We start from the raw sequence: 17,651 nt of genomic DNA, 5'->3' as shown, positions 1-17,651 counted from the left end.
GTCACAGGGGTCGCGGCCGCGGTTTCCGGTTGAGGCCTAGTCAGCGGCGGTGACGATGCAGCGACGGGCACGGCAGGGGGAACTTCGGGCTCTGCGACGGGGAGCTGGGGCAGGCACGCGGTTTCCCGGCTCGGGGTAGAGACGTCCCCTTTACCTGCCTCCATTCGTTCGGCTCCCTTCTCGGCGCCGTCTCCGGCCTTGAGTCCTCCTGCACCATCCTCAGAGGCGGTCTGTCTCCTCGTCTCGGGTGGCGTGCTCCGCTGACGGGTTTCGGTCCGCTGGGCCATCTCTCGGCTCCACTCCGCCAACGTCTCTCGCTGCACCCGGGCCATCCTCCGTGCGAGGCCCTACAGCGCAGTCTGTGCACACTCCCGGTCTCGGGGGAGCTGTGCCAGGACCTCCACTAGGCCTAGTGGGGTTGTGGCTTGCAGCAGGCTCCTGACCACTGGGTCGGTGCTGCCTGACTCTCCCTCCATCTCCGGGTAGGCTTTCTCTGGACTCTCCTCCAGACGTCTTGTCTCCGGGTGCGCTCTCTCCAGACTCCTCCAGGCGACACCCATCTTTGCTCTCTTGTTCTGTCTCCGCCCACATTGAGGGTGGTCCCGGGGCAACTTTGTGATTGTCAGTTCCAGGGGCAGTTCTCTCACGCTGATGGACACTTCCAGCATCACAGTCTCTGTTGGTGGGCGCGGTTTCCGCTTTTGGCGCCATTCTTCGACCTGGCCCACGATGGGAGGTGGCCTCTTGCCACCCTCTGGCACGCCCATAATGGCGTCCGCTCTTCCAAGGCGGGAAATCTTTGGAAATGGCGGGAATCGTCTCCCAGTGGCGGGAAACTCCATGGATGGCGGGAAAAAGCTGCAAATGGCGGACAACCGGCGGGAAACGACCTGTGATGGGGTCCGTTGGCGGGGACCCTCCGGAACCGGCGGGAGACTTCTTTTTGAGGTAACGGTGAACTTTTCTTCAGGCACGCAGTACCCGGTTGTTGCGGGCACGTTATCCTGCCGACTACGCCAAAGTTGACGCGCCCCCTGGGCCAGTGCTGTTTGGGGATACCCGGAACCGGATCAGATGGGGGTTGTAGTCTCCGAGTGGCGGCGACCCGGTCCGTGCCCAGGGTGTCAAACTCAGTGTGTGGCAGTCTTTACAGATGTTGTTAAAGGTCCTTAATGTCGACTACGCCACCCGTTGATTTGCGGTCACAAGGCCGCCGCTGCAGAAGGGTCCGCTGAGGCTGGTGGTGTGTGTGCAGCTGTGATAGTATAACCCCCAACGGGAGGGGTATAGCCTCAGGGGGTCAGATGTAGAGGATGGTGGTTGTGCAGGTGCAGGAGAGCTAAGCAAGAAGACTCAGAGTCGGGCTCTGCAGTTCGGGGGTTTTTACTTACGGGTGTTCTTATGGTCACTCTGGCCTGAAGCGACCACCCGAGCCGTGCTGCGTCCACCAGGTCCTGGACTCGGCCAACCCCCAAGTAATTCTGGAGCGTGGTCCTGAGCTCCTGTCTGACTTTCCCTCTCTTCTGGCCGTTCTCACCAGGGATCCACCTATGTCCGGCTCCCTCGGGTCTCTTGGTGGGTACACCTCTTCTGGGTTCCCTGACCCTATACTTGGTCTGCCTTCCTGGTGGATTTAGTGAGGGTCGTGGCAGATCCTGCCCACGACCTCCGGTCTCTGGCTGAGTATTAGTGGCCTCCACCAGCTTGGGATCCGGTACCCTGGGTGCCAACCCTTCACCCTGCTGTTTGTATTCTGGGGTCTTGGGGTTCCTGCTTGTTTTCTCTGGGTCCTTCTGACTCCTCTCTCTCTCTCAGACTTGGCCTTGGAGCTGGGCCCAGCCGGAACCACGACTCCCTGTCAGCCCTTCTGGCTGAGCTTCTCTGCTCTGCTCCTCTTGCCTGACTGAACTCACTCTACAAAAGACTGACCCTGATCTAAGATGGTGCCCACCTTATATACTCCCTCTATGTGTGAGCTCAGGTGACCAGCACCCAATGAGCTCCTAGCCTTACCCAGACTGCTCCCCCTATCTGCCCCTACACTACTGGGATGTTCCACCCCCCTCCCACTCCAGCCAGGGACAGACACTATCGTACCTGCACATAAACTGGTGGGAGTACCGTCGATCTGTCCCCCGGAAATGGGATGTATGTAGTGCATGCAGCTAACTAGCTCAGTTCCACACTCCATCCTTACCTGGGAGTGGAATACCACACCTCTGGCTTGAGGTGCAATACCCCTGTAGCAGCCGAGTCCTCAGGGTGCTACATTAGTCACCATTAGTTCAGCCCGGAGTGTAAACCGTCAGTGCTGCGTGTATGTAGGTGCTAATTCCTGCATCCTGGACTTAACCCCTTAACCCCCGAGGGTGGTTTGCACGTTAATGACCGGACCAATTTTTACAATTTTGACCACTGTCATTTTATGAGGTAATAACTCTGGAGCTTCAACGGATCCCCCTGATTCTGAGATTGTTTTTTCGTGACATATTGTACGTCATGATTATGGTAAAATTTCTTCCATATCACTTGCGTTTATTTGTGAAAAAAACGGAAATTTGGCGAAAATTTTGAAAATTTTGCAATTTTCAAACTTTGAATTTTTATGCCCTTAAATCAGAGAGATATGTCACACATAATAGTTAATAAATAACATTTCCCACATGTCTACTTTACATCAGCACAATTTTGGAACCAAAATTTTTTTTTGTTAGGGAGCTAAAAGGGTTAAAAGTTGACCGTCGATTTCTCATTTTTCCAACAAAATTTACAATACCATTTTTTTAGGGACCACATCACATTTGAAGTCACTTTGAGTGGTCTTTATGACAGAAAATACCCAAAAGTGACACCATTCTAAAAACCGCACCCCTCAAGGTGCTCAAAACCACATTCAAGAACTTTATTAACCCTTCAGGTTTTTCACAGGAATTTTTGGAATGTGGAAGAAAAATATGAACATTTAACTTTTTTCACAAAAATGTTACTTTAGACCCAATTTTTTTTATTTTCACAGGGGTAACAAGAAAAAATGGACCCCAAAATTTGTTGTTCAATGTCCCCTGGGCACGCAGATACCCCATATGTGGGGAGAAAACACTGTTTGGGCGCACGGCAGGGCTCGGAAGGGAAGGAGCGCCATTTGACTTTTTGATTGTAAAATTTGCTTGAATAATTAGCGGACGCCATGTTGCGTTTGGAGAGCCCCTGATGTGCCTAAACATTGGAGCTCCCCCACAAGTGACCCCATTTTGGAAACTAGACCCCCCAAGGCACCTATCTAGATGCATAGTGAGCATTTGGAACCCCCAGGTGCTTCACAAATTGATTCGTAAAAATTAAAAAGTGTTTTTTTTTTTCACTTTTTCATTTTTATGAATCAATTTGTGAAGCACCTAGGGGTTCCAAGTGCTCACTATGCATCTAGATAGGTGCCTTGGGGGGTCTAGTTTCCAAAATGGGGTCACTTGTGGGGGAGCTCCAATGTTTGGGCACACTGGGGCTCTGCAAGCGCAACATGGCATCCGCTAACAATTTGAGCCGATTTTCCATTCAATTTGTTAGCGGACACCATGTTGCATTTGGAGAGTCCCTGTGTGCCTAAACAGTGGAGCTCCCCCACAAGTGACCCCATTTTGGAAACTATACCCCTCAAGGATTTTATTAAGGGGTATAGTGAACATTTTGAACCCAGAGGTACGACACAGAATTTGATAACATTAGGTCATCATATTGAATAAGTTGTCATTATTCTTGAGTGCAAGTGCTCGCTACTTGAGTTTGCATCGGGTACTCAGGTATGCACCATGTACTGCGTGTGCTCGAGTGACATGCTCGAGTCCCTGCCCCGCATGTTTCACGGTTATTAGACACCCAAAAAAAAACATGCGGTGATCACTCGTGCATGGCAGGCAATCCCCGCAAAGTTTTTTGGCCGCGAAGCATATGGGGCGGAGACTCGAGTATGTCACTCAAATACCCATGATACTCAATGCATACCCGAGCACCCGATGCAAACTCAAGTAGCGAGCACTTGCGCTCAACACTAGTCGCCATATCGTCATCTTTTTTTCATACTTTTGAAAAAAATCCCAACCCCATCACAACCCTAACCCCAAACCCAGCCCTAACCCTAACACAACCCTAACCCTAGCACAACCCTAACCTGAGAGTTTATTTTTTACGCCGTTCCTCGTGCGGTATAAGTGATTAGACGACTTTATTCTTCGGGTCGGTGCGATTACAGCGATACCAGAATCATATGAGGTTTTTATGACTGACAGCTGTCACACACTAAGAGACGCATTTTTTGTAAAATCTAGTTTTTGCATCGCCATATTTTGAGAGCTATAATTTTTCCAGATTTTGGCAGACAGTCATGTGACGGCTTGTTTTTTGCGGGATGAGTTGACGTTGTTATTGGTGCCATTTTCAGGCACGTGACATTTTTTGATCGCTTTCTATTCCGATTTTTGGGAGGCAGAATAAACAAAAACCAACAATTCAGGAATTGTTTTTTTTTTGTTTTTTTTTATTTTGTTCTGCGTGTGGTAAAATTGATAAGGTAGCTTTATTCTTCGGGTCAGTACGTTTACAGCGGTACCACATTTATATCGTATTTCTATGTTTTGCACTTTTACATAATAAAAGCAATTTTATAGAAAAAATTATTTCTTAGCATAGCTTTATTCTGAGAGCTATAACTTTTTTATTTTTCAGCTGATGGAGCTGTATGGCAGCTTGTTTTTTGCGGGACGAGATGACATTTTCATCGGTACCATTTTTATTTATATTAGTCTTTTTGATCGCGTGTTATTCCATTTTTTGTTTGGCGGTATGATGATAAAGCATTGTTTTTTGCTTCGTTTTTTATTTTTATTTTTGACCGTGTTCACTGAAGGGGTTAACTAGTGGGACAGTTTTATAGGTCAGGTTGTTCCGGACGCGGCGATACCAAATATGTGTACTTTTATTGTTTTTTTTTGTTTGTTTTTTTTATAATAATATTTATTGATGGGTACATTATATTTTTATTTTTGGTGGATTATTTTTTTTTTTAAATATTTTTGCAATTTTTTTTTCACTTTCTGACAGTTTTTACACTTTTTTACTCTGTCCCACTCTGGGACTTTCACTTTTTTTATTCTGATCGCCTGCACAGCATAGGGATGGAGCACCATCCCTGTGCCGTGCAGGCTGTCAGCGCTGGACAGGGAGAAGATAGTTTGGAGATGCACTGCGCATGTCCAAAAAATCTTCCTGCTGTCTGGTGACCCGGATGTTGTCATGACGACATCGGGTCGTCATGGCAACATCCTGGAAGCCACGGCAGACAGCGCTGGAGGCCGGAAGAGGAGGTGAGTATCTGTGATCACCTCCCCTTGCCACCGCAATGCTGCGATCAACTTCGCGATGACGTACTAATACGGGTCTGGCTCTTAAGTCCCAGGGCACAGACGCGTATTAGTGTGTCTAATGTTGTTAAGGGGTTAAAGACAACCCGTCACTGACCTGCCATAAATATGTAATTCTGTTACCTGGAGTAAATGCCGCTGTTCTCCTAAATCCGGCAATGTTTTTCTCTTGTTCCTCCGTCTCTCCGTTTCTGAAATATGGCCTTGTCTTCCCTGAAAAATACAAATCTAGTCTTGTTAGACAACTGGCTGTGGTGATCAAGATGATGCCCATGAAAAAGAATTGAGCGCCACGCCCACTTGGAATAAAAGTCTAAATTCATATACAAGGAAGAGGAAATCATATCTCAGGGACAGAGAGGCATGTGAACAAAAGAAAAGCCCTGGATGTCCCTAGAGCTTGGCCCTATATAGGGAGGGGGAGAGGTGAGCACTGGTCAGGCCCCGCTACAAACTAAAGACAACAAGGTAGACAAACAAAGGGGATAAACTTAGCTTGAGCAGACACCAAAGGAGTAACGCCACCTGTCCTCCAAGTGTACCAGAGAAGAAGCTAGCCGACTGCTAGTGCTCCAAGCCTGCACAAAAGGTAACTAGAAGTATCACCGGCGATTCCCTGGAGCAAACTGAGTGTTTTAAACTCCCAGGCAAGGGTGTGTCAATCAGCAGCAGGAGGGAGGTCACCGCTTGGTTCTAAAGGAATAAGGATTAAGAAGACATTTATAATGCCAAGCGCAGTGACCTTCTACAGCCAGATCCAGAGCGACTGTATATTACACCTGACGCACCCGTGACAGGAACAGCAGCATTTACATCAGGCAAAGAAAGTACATCTTTGTGACAAGTTACGAGTGTTATAGGGGTCGTCTGAGACTAATAAAAGGAATTGCTTTTGTAAATTGCCATTTGTGTCTATGTGCACAGATTAGTTTTGCAGCTCATCTCAATTTAGAACAATTGCAATACTTCATGTGGCCTAGAAGTGGCACTGTTTATGAAAAACATCCCAGCCCCTTTAAATTAAAGATCCTTTAATAATCTAATGCTGTCAATAATTACAACTATTTTATACCATGGAACAACAACTTTAAAAAGTTTTTGAAAAGTTATTGTGTCCACTTGTCACCCTTCATCCTGTACCTGCAGCCGACCCCATCTGGAGCTCATCGGTTTCCGCTTCCTGACAGTTTTTGACACAAGCTGGTTGAACATCTGGGCGCTCACATTAATGGACATGCAGATTACACAACCCCTTTAGTTACAGGCATCCCCCAATGATAAACTTGGAGAGATTACTGTTACTGATGGGGTAACCTGGTGGTCTGTGTTCATGTGGCTGCAGGGTACATAAGAGTGTCCATATACCTAATGCTTACTGAAAATCATGGGCTGTTATTACGGGGTCCCACAGAGACGCTTCATGTAGGTTCTCTCTGCTAACATTGGCGGCATCTAAAGGAGCGACCCCTCAATGTGCTTATAGTGGCCTAAAAGGTCCTAATAATAGAACGGCAATTTCACATGTGTTTTAGTAAAAAATTACAAAATATCAATCCCTTCTTAAAGCTCCACATTGTACTGTTTCTCTGCAATTCTTCCTGGAAATTTATAAATACATTGACAACCTAGTGTGGCTATATGTTATCACCTTGTCCCCAGGGGGCGCCCCTGCACAAAATCAGGACCTTTGCTAATGGTCGTGCTACAGTCTAGCGTAGCCACTATCGTCGCTCAATCCTCAAAGTTTCCTTATTGGAAAAAAAGTTGTATTATAAATGCAAAAGTTCCAATATGATTCAGATTCTAGCAATTATTTCTAGTCACCGGGACATTTAGTCCATAAGGAACACTCATTGGATCTGACCACATCCGGTGATCGGCGTGGAGCTCCGAGCTGCTGTGAAATCCGGACAGAGGGATAAATCCGGATACTGCTGCCGGGACTCTGCGCTCCGCTTTGCAGCATGACGAGCCGATCATTGATTGCAGATTTTCTGTTTGTTTTGCTTTGTTTTCCTTTAGAACAAGTTGCTCCAGAAAGTCGAAAACAATGGAAACATTAGGGTGACGCGGGTCAGCAGGAAGATGAGACAGAACTCGGTGAAACTTCTCTACCGTGACCTGCAGTTGTTGTGTCAGACGTCGGTGCGCAGGATGAGCAGATCGCGCTTCCTTGTCATCTAATTGGAACAGATTTCCGGATAATTCCTCTTATGTGACACTGGTTAATGAGAACCTATGAATCCTCGGAGAACACGCGTCCAACTATTCACCACGAAGTCAATGGGCTCCGATCGTAAAACAAATTTCAGAAGATCATTACGGGGTTCAGTGGTCATGCAAATCGACCCAAGAAGAGGTGGATATCATGGATATTTTCTGAGTCTCTAATAACAAGGCGACGAACAGTAGCCGTGTATTCTTGTCAGCGAGAGTCAGATGAATTATATGGAAAGATCAATTCTCCAATGCCCGTCACAATAGTAACCCATTATGGTCCGGAGCAAATCGTCAGTCAGTGAAGGATGTCCGTCAGCGACATTGTCTACGGTGGTCCATGAAGAGATGAATAAATTGTATCTGTCCATTATAATTCTGTCCCGTGATAGAGCCTAAGTTTTCAATCAAGATGGGTAGAAAAAAAAAACTATATCAGAAACGTTTAGGTTTGGATTATTTCCAGGCAGGCTTCTTCAACTATAAAGCCATAAATATTGGCCAAACCCATTGATTTCAGCAGGAGCGGCCGACCATCTAATGTGTATGGAGTCCTCCTGACTCTACCCAGACAGGAGACGAGAGAAGGATTAGGCAGATCATTAGGTTCTCAGTGGAGATGAGCCCCTGGGAGAGGACAGAGGAGTTAATAGGGGACAGGGCTCCTGTACGGGAGAGAAGGCTCTGGAGGAGACAGAGGAGTCTGGAGAGGACAGATGGATCTGGAGGGGACAGATGGGTGTGGAGAGGACCGAGGAGTCAGGAGAGGACAGATGGGTCTGGTGAGGACAGATGGGTCTGGAGGGGACCGAGGAGTCTGGAGAGGACAGATGGGTCTGGAGGGGACAGATGGGTCTGGAGGGGACCGAGGAGTCTGGAGAGGACAGATGGGTCTGGAGGGGACAGAGGGATCTGGAGAGGACAGATGGGTTTGGAGGAGATAGAGGAGCCTATAGGGGACAGAGAGGTCTGGAGGGGACAGAGGAGTCTGGAGGGGGCAGAGGGGTCTGGAGGGATAGATGGATCTGGAGGGGACTGAGGAGTCTGGAGGGGGCAGAGGGGTCTGGTGGGGACAAAGGAGTCTGGAGGGGACAGATGGGTCTAGAGGAGACACAGTATTCTGGAGGGGACAAAGGGGACTAGTGGGGACAAATGTGTTTGGAGGGGACAGTAGAGTCTGGACGGGATAGATGCGTCTAGACAGCGCCGGACTGGGGAGTCTGGGGCCCACCAGGGAAATTGACTCCAGGGGCCTACCCACCCGGGCCAACCCACCCTTCAGCTATTTGCAAATACCTGTTAGCCGTTATACCCATTATATTGGCGGCTCCTGTCCATCACTGTGCGCTCACCAGAACTGCGATGTACAATTTCTGTAGTTTGCATTAAAAGGTTTTTATTGGTGAAAACAAGTTCTCAGCGATGCACAGGTTGGGAAGGTGATCACTTATTTATTGGTGGAATCCGCACTGTCAGAAGATTGTGGCACTTTGAGTATTTGGTGACATTTTTACCTCTGTATTTATAAGACAAAACCAGGAGTGGAGCGATCCGAGGCAATGTTTTATGCATTTCTCACCCACTCCTGGTTTTGTCTTATAAATACAGAGGTGAAAATCTCACCAAATGCCAACTTGCTTTCTCTGGTGAACCTCTGTAACTGCATCTCTGCTGCTGTGTAATAGTTACAGGACAGGGAGGGGTTAAATATCCAAGTATTTAATATATATTGGAAATAAAGAGGTTTCCCCTTATTGATTGTCGGGGTAAAAGAGAATATATATTTGTAACTTTTATACTTTTGTAACTTTTATACGCTTTTTTGCTAATGTACTAACCACCATTTTGTATCATATAACAATAAGCTTTCCTTGCTACGTAATTACTCAAATCGAAACTTAAACTAAGACATTTCCAGTGTTGCCAAGACATTTCAGAGAAACGAAACAAGATTATAAGCTGACGGCTGCAATATCTGCCCAGAGACTGAGATAAGGAGATGTGGACCAATCAGGAGTGGCCAGACATTGGACTTTCATGGTTTACCCCGCCCCGGACAACCCCTTTCCCCTCCCATTATGTAGTGTATTTAGATTTGTGCATGTAAAAATAAAGGCAGAACATTGCTGAGGACGTTGACTGTAGTAGTCTTCTGAGCATGCTCTGAGCTTGAACCAGCTTATTGTCTGACTCATTCTTTGAATGGTTGACCCATGCTCATAGTTTGAATTTGGAGTGACTGGAGGACGAGTGGAATGTCATCACGACCCCCACAAATGGCGCTCAACGTGCGGCGTGGCTAGCGGTACGCTGCCCTCCCGGACCCATATTGCTGATTTCCCTGGTGGTGACCGCGGTGGCTGAATTTGAGGCCTGATCAACCTCCATCGAACACGGTAAGTTGAGATGTATTTTATATGTCTCACTTGCCTGTGTGTCAGCCGCAGCAGTTCCTGTTGGGTTGTCAGGTTGGATCTGGGTGGGTGACCGGTCGAGTGGTGAGACCTTGGGCGTCCCGCACCACGTCCTGAACCAGCAAGTGTTAAAACGAGTGACGTCGCATGCCTGCGCGTGCTCGTGTGCACACCACCTCCTTCTCCCCCGGTCACTGTACTTTTCTTAGATAGCTGCCTCCCGTAACTGATAGTCAAGGTTACAAAGCATTCCTGAATTGTAGTGTAAGGGAGAAAGAATCTGTGACGAATTGAGGTGTACTCTTCGTCTAACACAGAGACTGCTGTAAAGTCAAGGTTAGGAAACAGTGTATTGAGGTGTCTCTACACTGTCGGGTGGTACCGTGGTAGGAAAGCAGATAGATTGAGGTGTCTCTCTATCTAAACAGTGTATCGAGGTGTCTCTACACTGTCGGGTGGTACCGTGGTAGGAAAGGAGATAGATTGAGGTGTCTCTCTATCTCATCAGTGTATCGAGGTGTCTCTACACTGACGGGTGGTGACCTGTAGTCAGGGTGCCGTGGTGAGTCGCACTGTAAAGTCGCCATTCAAGGCTAGGAAAGGAGTTAGATTGAGGTGTCTCTCTATCTCATCAGTGTATTGAGGTGTGCTCTACACTGAGGAATGGCGACCTGTGGACTGCACCAGTGATCTGAGTCGCGACAGATCATTGCATTCTATAAGAAAATGTTGAGTATATTCAAATTTGAAAGATCTCGTAAGTTGCGGAATGCTGCTGTGGGAGTTAAGCCAATTAGTGGAGTTACGGGAAGGCAAGAAGGCAAGAAGAATGTTAGGAATTTGTAGAACATGATAAGCTTATGAATGTGTTACACAGAAGTTGGGAAAGTTGGGTGAGGATTTCTGCAAGCACATCTTAGAGTAGATGGTGCAGGGGGGAACAGAGAATGCCGAGCCTTTGCTCGGATACATGAAAGCTGCAGAATGTGATTTGTTATGTGACCCTAAATTGGCCGTAACCCCGTTGATGCCTCTTACTACACCTTTCCCTGCCCCCAAGAACAATCCCACCCCCACTCCCACCTCCTCCCTCCAACGGCCATCTTACTACACCTTTTCCTGCCTCCAAGAATAATCCCACTCCCACCTCCTCCCTCCCACGGCCATCTTACTACACCTCTTACTTGTTGTGGGAGGCCCGGAAAGCCCCAATCCAGCCTATATCCACTACTAGATCCGTCCGGTGCATATTACCAGCCACCAGCACAGGTGGAAAAGCCCGTAGTCCCAGAGTACCCATCTGAAACTAATGTGACACCCTCTGCTCCAGTCCACGATGCTGAGACGCTTCCCCTGTTTCCTATGGGAGTCACCCACAACCCTGGGGATATCCTCCTCAACTCCCCAGAATTTCAGGCCAGACTGCTCTCCTTCCGCCAACATACTGTTACTCAAGACGATACGGAGCCAGATGAGGGATGGGCTCAAGATACTCCAGCCCCCCCCCTCCTTTACCCCATACGTCTCCTATGGCATCCTCCACCCCATATCCATTACCCGTACTCCGGCCCTTGCTCCAAGCAACTGCTGAAAGAGCACCACCCCTCAGCCCCTCAGAAGTCTGGGACCCCTGCCGCTCCCGTAATCTAGTAGACCCATCAGGACGCCCTGTCACTGTCAATAGGCTATGGTGACATCCTTACACATCGGGTGGGGGCCATAGTCAACCCTGCAAACACCTGTATGAGCCATGCTGGAGGATTGGCTCGTAAAATTGCCCTTGCTGCTGGTTCTACTCTGGCTGCAGAATGCCAGGCTCACTTAGCCGAAAACGGAGAGCTTTCAAAAGGCCATGGTTTCCACAAAAGCAGGACCCCTTAGTACGTATGAATCCGGCCTAGAATACATGAAACAGTTAAAAGCCTGGGCTCAGGATCGCTTGTCAGATCAAGCTGGGTCTGTACAAGATGTTCAACAAAACCCTGATGAATCTGTGGAAAAATATGCTGCAAGACTCAGCATGCATTTTGAGGATCTCGGATACAGTCCTCACGTCAAGACGCAGGCCGCCCTGTTGGTTCAGGCCCTAGTAGATGGCCTACAAGACGCTCTCAGAGATGAAGTCCTGAGAGTACGGCCCGAGATTCGTTCTTCTTCTTTTAATGACGCAGTAAACATTGTCAAAGCTTTCCAAAAAGCCATGCTAAAAATGGAAAAGGATACTAAGCCAAAGAAGAAAACCGCTCCTGCCATGCTATATCAAGCTCAAGAAAGCTACCCACCCCCTGGCAACCAACATGGAATCAAGTGGGTAATGGTTAAAGGCACAGGTGATGATACTCCTCCCACATATAGAAGACAAGACAGAAGAGATGACAAGGGATCATCTAGAAACAGGAGACAATCTCGTGATTCTGAAGGACGAATGTTGTGTTGGGAGTGTGGTAGCCTTGACCACATCCTCAGAGACTGTCACTTTACAGGTGGACCATCAACCACTGGAGTTCCTGGTGGACACTGGGGCGGCCACATCTGTCATTTCCTCTGCACAGCTCCCTCCTTCTGTATCCCTATCACCGGATACCCTCACCTGTGTTGGGGTGGAAGGCCAACATATTTCCTCTCCACTCACAGTCCCTGTGTCTGCAGGACCGTTCACCGGAGTACTCACAAGATTCTTGGTCTCTGAAACTTGCCCTGTCAATCTGTTGGGAGCCGATCTCTTAGAGCGAATGAAGGCAACAATTACCTTCGGAAACCATGGTATGGAGCTTCTTTTGCGGGACCCTCATTCCGAACAAGGGACTGAAGACCGCTGTGTTCTTAAAGCCTTCCCTCTCATGATGATGACCATACAACCTCACAGTTCCCTCACTCTCTGTGGTCCAGCGGGCCAGAGGACGTTGGCCTCCTGCAGGTTCCCCCGGTCCGAGTACACCTCAAGCCTGGACACAGGTACCCACGGTTACCACAATACCCCCTCAAGGCTGCACAAGAACAAAGCTTGGGTACCCAAATCGCTTCCCTCCTGGAATCAGGAGTCCTTGTCAGATGTGTATCTCCATGCAATACACCCCTCTTTCCTGTAAAAAAGAAAACCGCTCCGGGAGAGTCTCCAAGATACCGGTTGGTTCAGGATCTCAGAGCCGTCAATGCAGCTACCATTTTAGAAACTCCAGTGGTACCTAACCCAAACACCCTCTTGTCTCAGCTGCCTCCAACGGCCACCTTGTTTACGGTGTTAGATCTGGCCAACGCCTTCTTCAGTATACCCTTACATGAAGATTTGTGGTTTCTTTTTGCCTTCACCTTTCAAGGAGCACAGTTTACATGAACCAGGACTCCGCAGAGCCCAGAACTCTCCTAACCAATTCACTCATTCTATGAAGTCTATTCTGGAGCCATGGGTTCAAGAGAACCCTCAGGTCACCCTTCTACAGTATGTGGATGATCTTTTACTATGCGGCACTGAAGAAAATTTGCCAGAGATGTCAGCATCCCTTCTCTGGTTTCTTCACTCAGCTAACTGTAAAGTCTCAAAAGGCAAAGTCCAATGGTGTCTGCCCAAGGTCATTTTCCTCGGACATTGTATTTCACAAGGTGCTAGACATCTGACTGAAGAAAGAAAGCAAGCCATCATGGATATCACCTTCCCAACCACCTATTCCGCTATGCAGACTTTCCTTGGCCTCATCACTTACTGCAGACAATGGATCCCTGATGCCTCAAAGCTCATGCAACCTCTGTACGACTGTCTCAGGGATGAAGGCTCAGTTTGATTTCATGCTGAAAATCCACGTGTTTCTCATCAACACAGACTATGTTTTGACCGCCTTAAACAGGCTGTTGTCTCTGCCCCGGCCTTGGGCTTACCAGACTATACTCAGCCATTTCACCTTTTTGTCTCGGAATCGGAAGGTCATGCCTCTGGAGTTCTAGCATAACGCTATGATCATAAGTATCGGCCTTTGGGCTACTACTCAGCCCGCCTGGACCCTGTCGCCCGAACTGCCCCCCCCGTGCCTTAAGGCGTTCCACGCTGCTCACATCCTCCTTGACAAGTCAGCTGACCAGATGTCTGACTATCAATCCTGCCACTTTGCCTCCACCTTCTAGGGGGGAAGGTGAAGAGGGTGAAGGTCCATTGGTGGAACCTCATGATTGTATAAAAATTTTGCAGGAAGAGACTTCTGCTCCAGAGAATATGGTGGCACATCCGCTCGCAGACCCTGCCTTGCACCTATGGACTGATGGATCCCGTTTCGCAGACCCTCAAGGGAGGTTCCACACGGGATATGCTGTCACAACAGACCTAACAGTCCTCAAGGCTGAAGCTCTACCACCATACATGTCTGCACAAGAAGCTGAACTTGTGGCTCTCACAGAGGCCTGCCACCTGGCAGCAGGAACAAAGGCGAATATGTATATACCGATTCCAGGTATGGACATGGAATTTGCAATGATTCTGGACTCTTGTGGAAGTCTAGAGGATTCATCACAGCTGCAGGTACACCAGTGAAACATGTCTCATGGATTAAGGCCCTAATGAAGGCCCTGGAACTATCCATTCAGGTTGCTGTTATCAAGGTCAAGGCTCATGGAAGACTAGAATCCAGGGAAGCCAGGGGCAACCACCTAGCTGACCAAGCAGCCAAGACTGCAGCAGTGGAGAATGTGTCATCAAAGTGGCAGGAAAAGGAAGAAGAGATGGGAGAGACCCTGCAAACCGTAGCTGTGACGCTCACTAGAGCAAGAGCCAAAGAACAGCCGGCGGAAGACCATACAAGTCCAGCGGAGACACGAATGGAATCCAGGGGGGTCAGGATGCCTGAAGAAAAATTGTGTGAGGAACAAAGGGAGACCCCCACTGAAGAAGTCAAGCAATGGAAAGCGGCAGGAGCCGTGCTGGCAGGTCGCAAAGATTCAAAGGTCAACTCGACTCTTTACCAAGTGGATGGGAAGCCTTGCTTGCCTAGACGCATGTACTCAGCTGTGGCAGCATGGGCTCACGGGCCTACACACAGAGGAAAGAATCAAGCCTTGGCATGTATCAAGAAACTGTACTTTGCACCCGGAATCTCTTCCACTGTGACTGCGTACTCAAAATCCTGCTCTGTCTGCGCTACCTGCAACCCAACGTGTACGGCACGGGTCCCTCTCCAACACCTGGCTAAACCAGACTACCCTTGGCAGAGAATACAAGTCGACCATATCCAAATGTCTAAAGCAAGAAAATAGGAGTACGTTTTGGTAGCCGTGGATATGTTCTCAGCCTGGCCCGAGGCCTACCCGGTTGTCAACATGACTGCTAAAGTCACAGCCAAGAAACTGATCACCGAAATTGCCTGCAGATTTGGAGTTCCCCAAATCATAGAATCGGATCAAGGACCAGCTTTCACAACAAATATCTACGAAGAACTCTGGAACATGTTGGGAACAGATTTGGGCCTCCACACTCCATACCATCCTGCCAGTTCAGGCAAAGTGGAAAGGATGAATTCCACACTCAAGACCCAGCTCTTGAAAATGACCCAAGATCATCCCCTCCCCTGGCCCGACCTACTCCCCATAGTATTGTATCATATCACACACACTTCTCAGGCCAAACATGGGCTGACTCCCTATAGAATTTTGTTTGGGACCCCACCCAAGATAGGAGAGATTAGGCCCCAAGAGTTGTCTGAAACACATGATAGAGTGGTAAAATTTGTGATTGCCTTGTCTAGAGAATTGACTAACACCCGCTCTCCAGTATCTGTTTCTCTCCCAGAATCTACAGGTGATGCAGTACATGATTTCATCCCAGGCGATCTAGTGTATGTGAAGAAGTTTGTCCGGAGAGACTGTCTCCAGCGGCGGTTCGAGGGACCGTACACTGTGCTTCTCACCACCCCGACGGCTCTGAAGCTTGAGGGCAAGAGCACCTGGATTCACGTCTCCCACTGCAAGAGAGACAGAACGAGTCTATAAAAGATGACTACCTTCTTCTATATCCTTTCCATATGCTTACTGTCTGTCCCAGGGTGGACAGCTACCACACAGGGGTAGATACCTCCTTTTTTTAAGTTGGTTGGGAGGGCTCAAGAGATTCTTCCAACAAGTTTGTCTAGTAATGTGAGGTCTACTAGTATTGGGCCTGGTGGTCCTGTGCTGCATAGTCCCCTTATACAGGAAAGCTATAACCAATGCTGTCCCAACCTCCGGGACCTTTCTGAATCAAGAGAAAATATAGAGAAATACACTTCTTTAAACAAGTCTAACCAGACCCCCCCCATAACAAAGTTCAATTGAAAGATTCAGTTTAGGATCAGTTGGGAGAACTCCATGTGTCATCCAGGATAGGGCTCGATTGTCTGGGGGCGTCCCATAAGGGGGCAGCTTCTAAGATGATTGGGTGAAGAAATCCACCTCCCCTCTCCCCACACATGGACAGTCTCAAAGGCCCCGAAGCAAGGGAAAGCTTAGTGTTTAGGGGGGAATGTCGGGGTAAAAGAGAATATATATTTGTAACTTTTATACTTTTGTAACTTTTATACGCTTTTTTGCTAATGTACTAACCACCATTTTGTATCATATAACAATAAGCTTTCCTTGCTACGTAATTACTCAAATCGAAACTTAAACTAAGACATTTCCAGTGTTGCCAAGACATTTCAGAGAAACGAAACAAGATTATAAGCTGACGGCTGCAATATCTGCCCAGAGACTGAGATAAGGAGATGTGGACCAATCAGGAGTGGCCAGACATTGGACTTTCATGGTTTACCCCGCCCCGGACAACCCCTTTTCCCTCCCATTATGTAGTGTATTTAGATTTGTGCATGTAAAAATAAAGGCAGAACATTGCTGAGGACGTTGACTGTAGTAGTCTTCTGAGCATGCTCTGAGCTTGAACCAGCTTGTTGTCTGACTCATTCTTTGAATGGTTGACCCATGCTCATAGTTTGAATTTGGAGTGACTGGAGGACGAGTGGAATGTCATCACGACCCCCACAGATATCAGATAAAACAAATGACCAACCACAATCCACTCTACCAAGACTAATATTACCAGATAGAAGGCAGAAATACCACCACACCGTGACCAGATCACATATTACCACCACATAGTGCCCAAATAATGCCACATACAAGGCACAAATACCGCCACACCATGACCAAAGCACATAATACCACCACATAGTGATCAAATGCTACCAGATACAAGGTATAAATACTGACACACCATGAGACCACATATTACCACCACAGAGTGACCGAATAATACCACATACAAGGAACAAATATCGTCATGTCATGACCAAAGCACATATTGCCACCACATAGTGACAAATAATACTAAAATAATAAAAATGTAAAAAAGCTCTGTATATTGGGTCAGTGTACAGGTTATACAGTGATCACCAGTGACATTATACACAGGAGCTCTGTTTATAGTGTACAGGTTATACAGTCATCACCAGTGACATTATACACAAAAGCTCTGTATATAGTGTCAGTGTACAGGTAATGCAATGATCACCATTGATATTATACACAGGAGCTCTGTATATAGTGTCAGTGTACAGGCAATGCAATGATCACCATTGATTTTATACACAGGAGC

The sequence above is a fragment of the Phyllobates terribilis genome, unplaced genomic scaffold (assembly GCF_046119375.1).
Source record: "Phyllobates terribilis strain yellow unplaced genomic scaffold, ASM4611937v1 Scaffold_8__6_contigs__length_399053987, whole genome shotgun sequence".
NCBI classification, from domain to species: Eukaryota; Metazoa; Chordata; class Amphibia; order Anura; family Dendrobatidae; genus Phyllobates; species Phyllobates terribilis.
Note: the sequence above shows the minus strand (reverse complement) of the source record.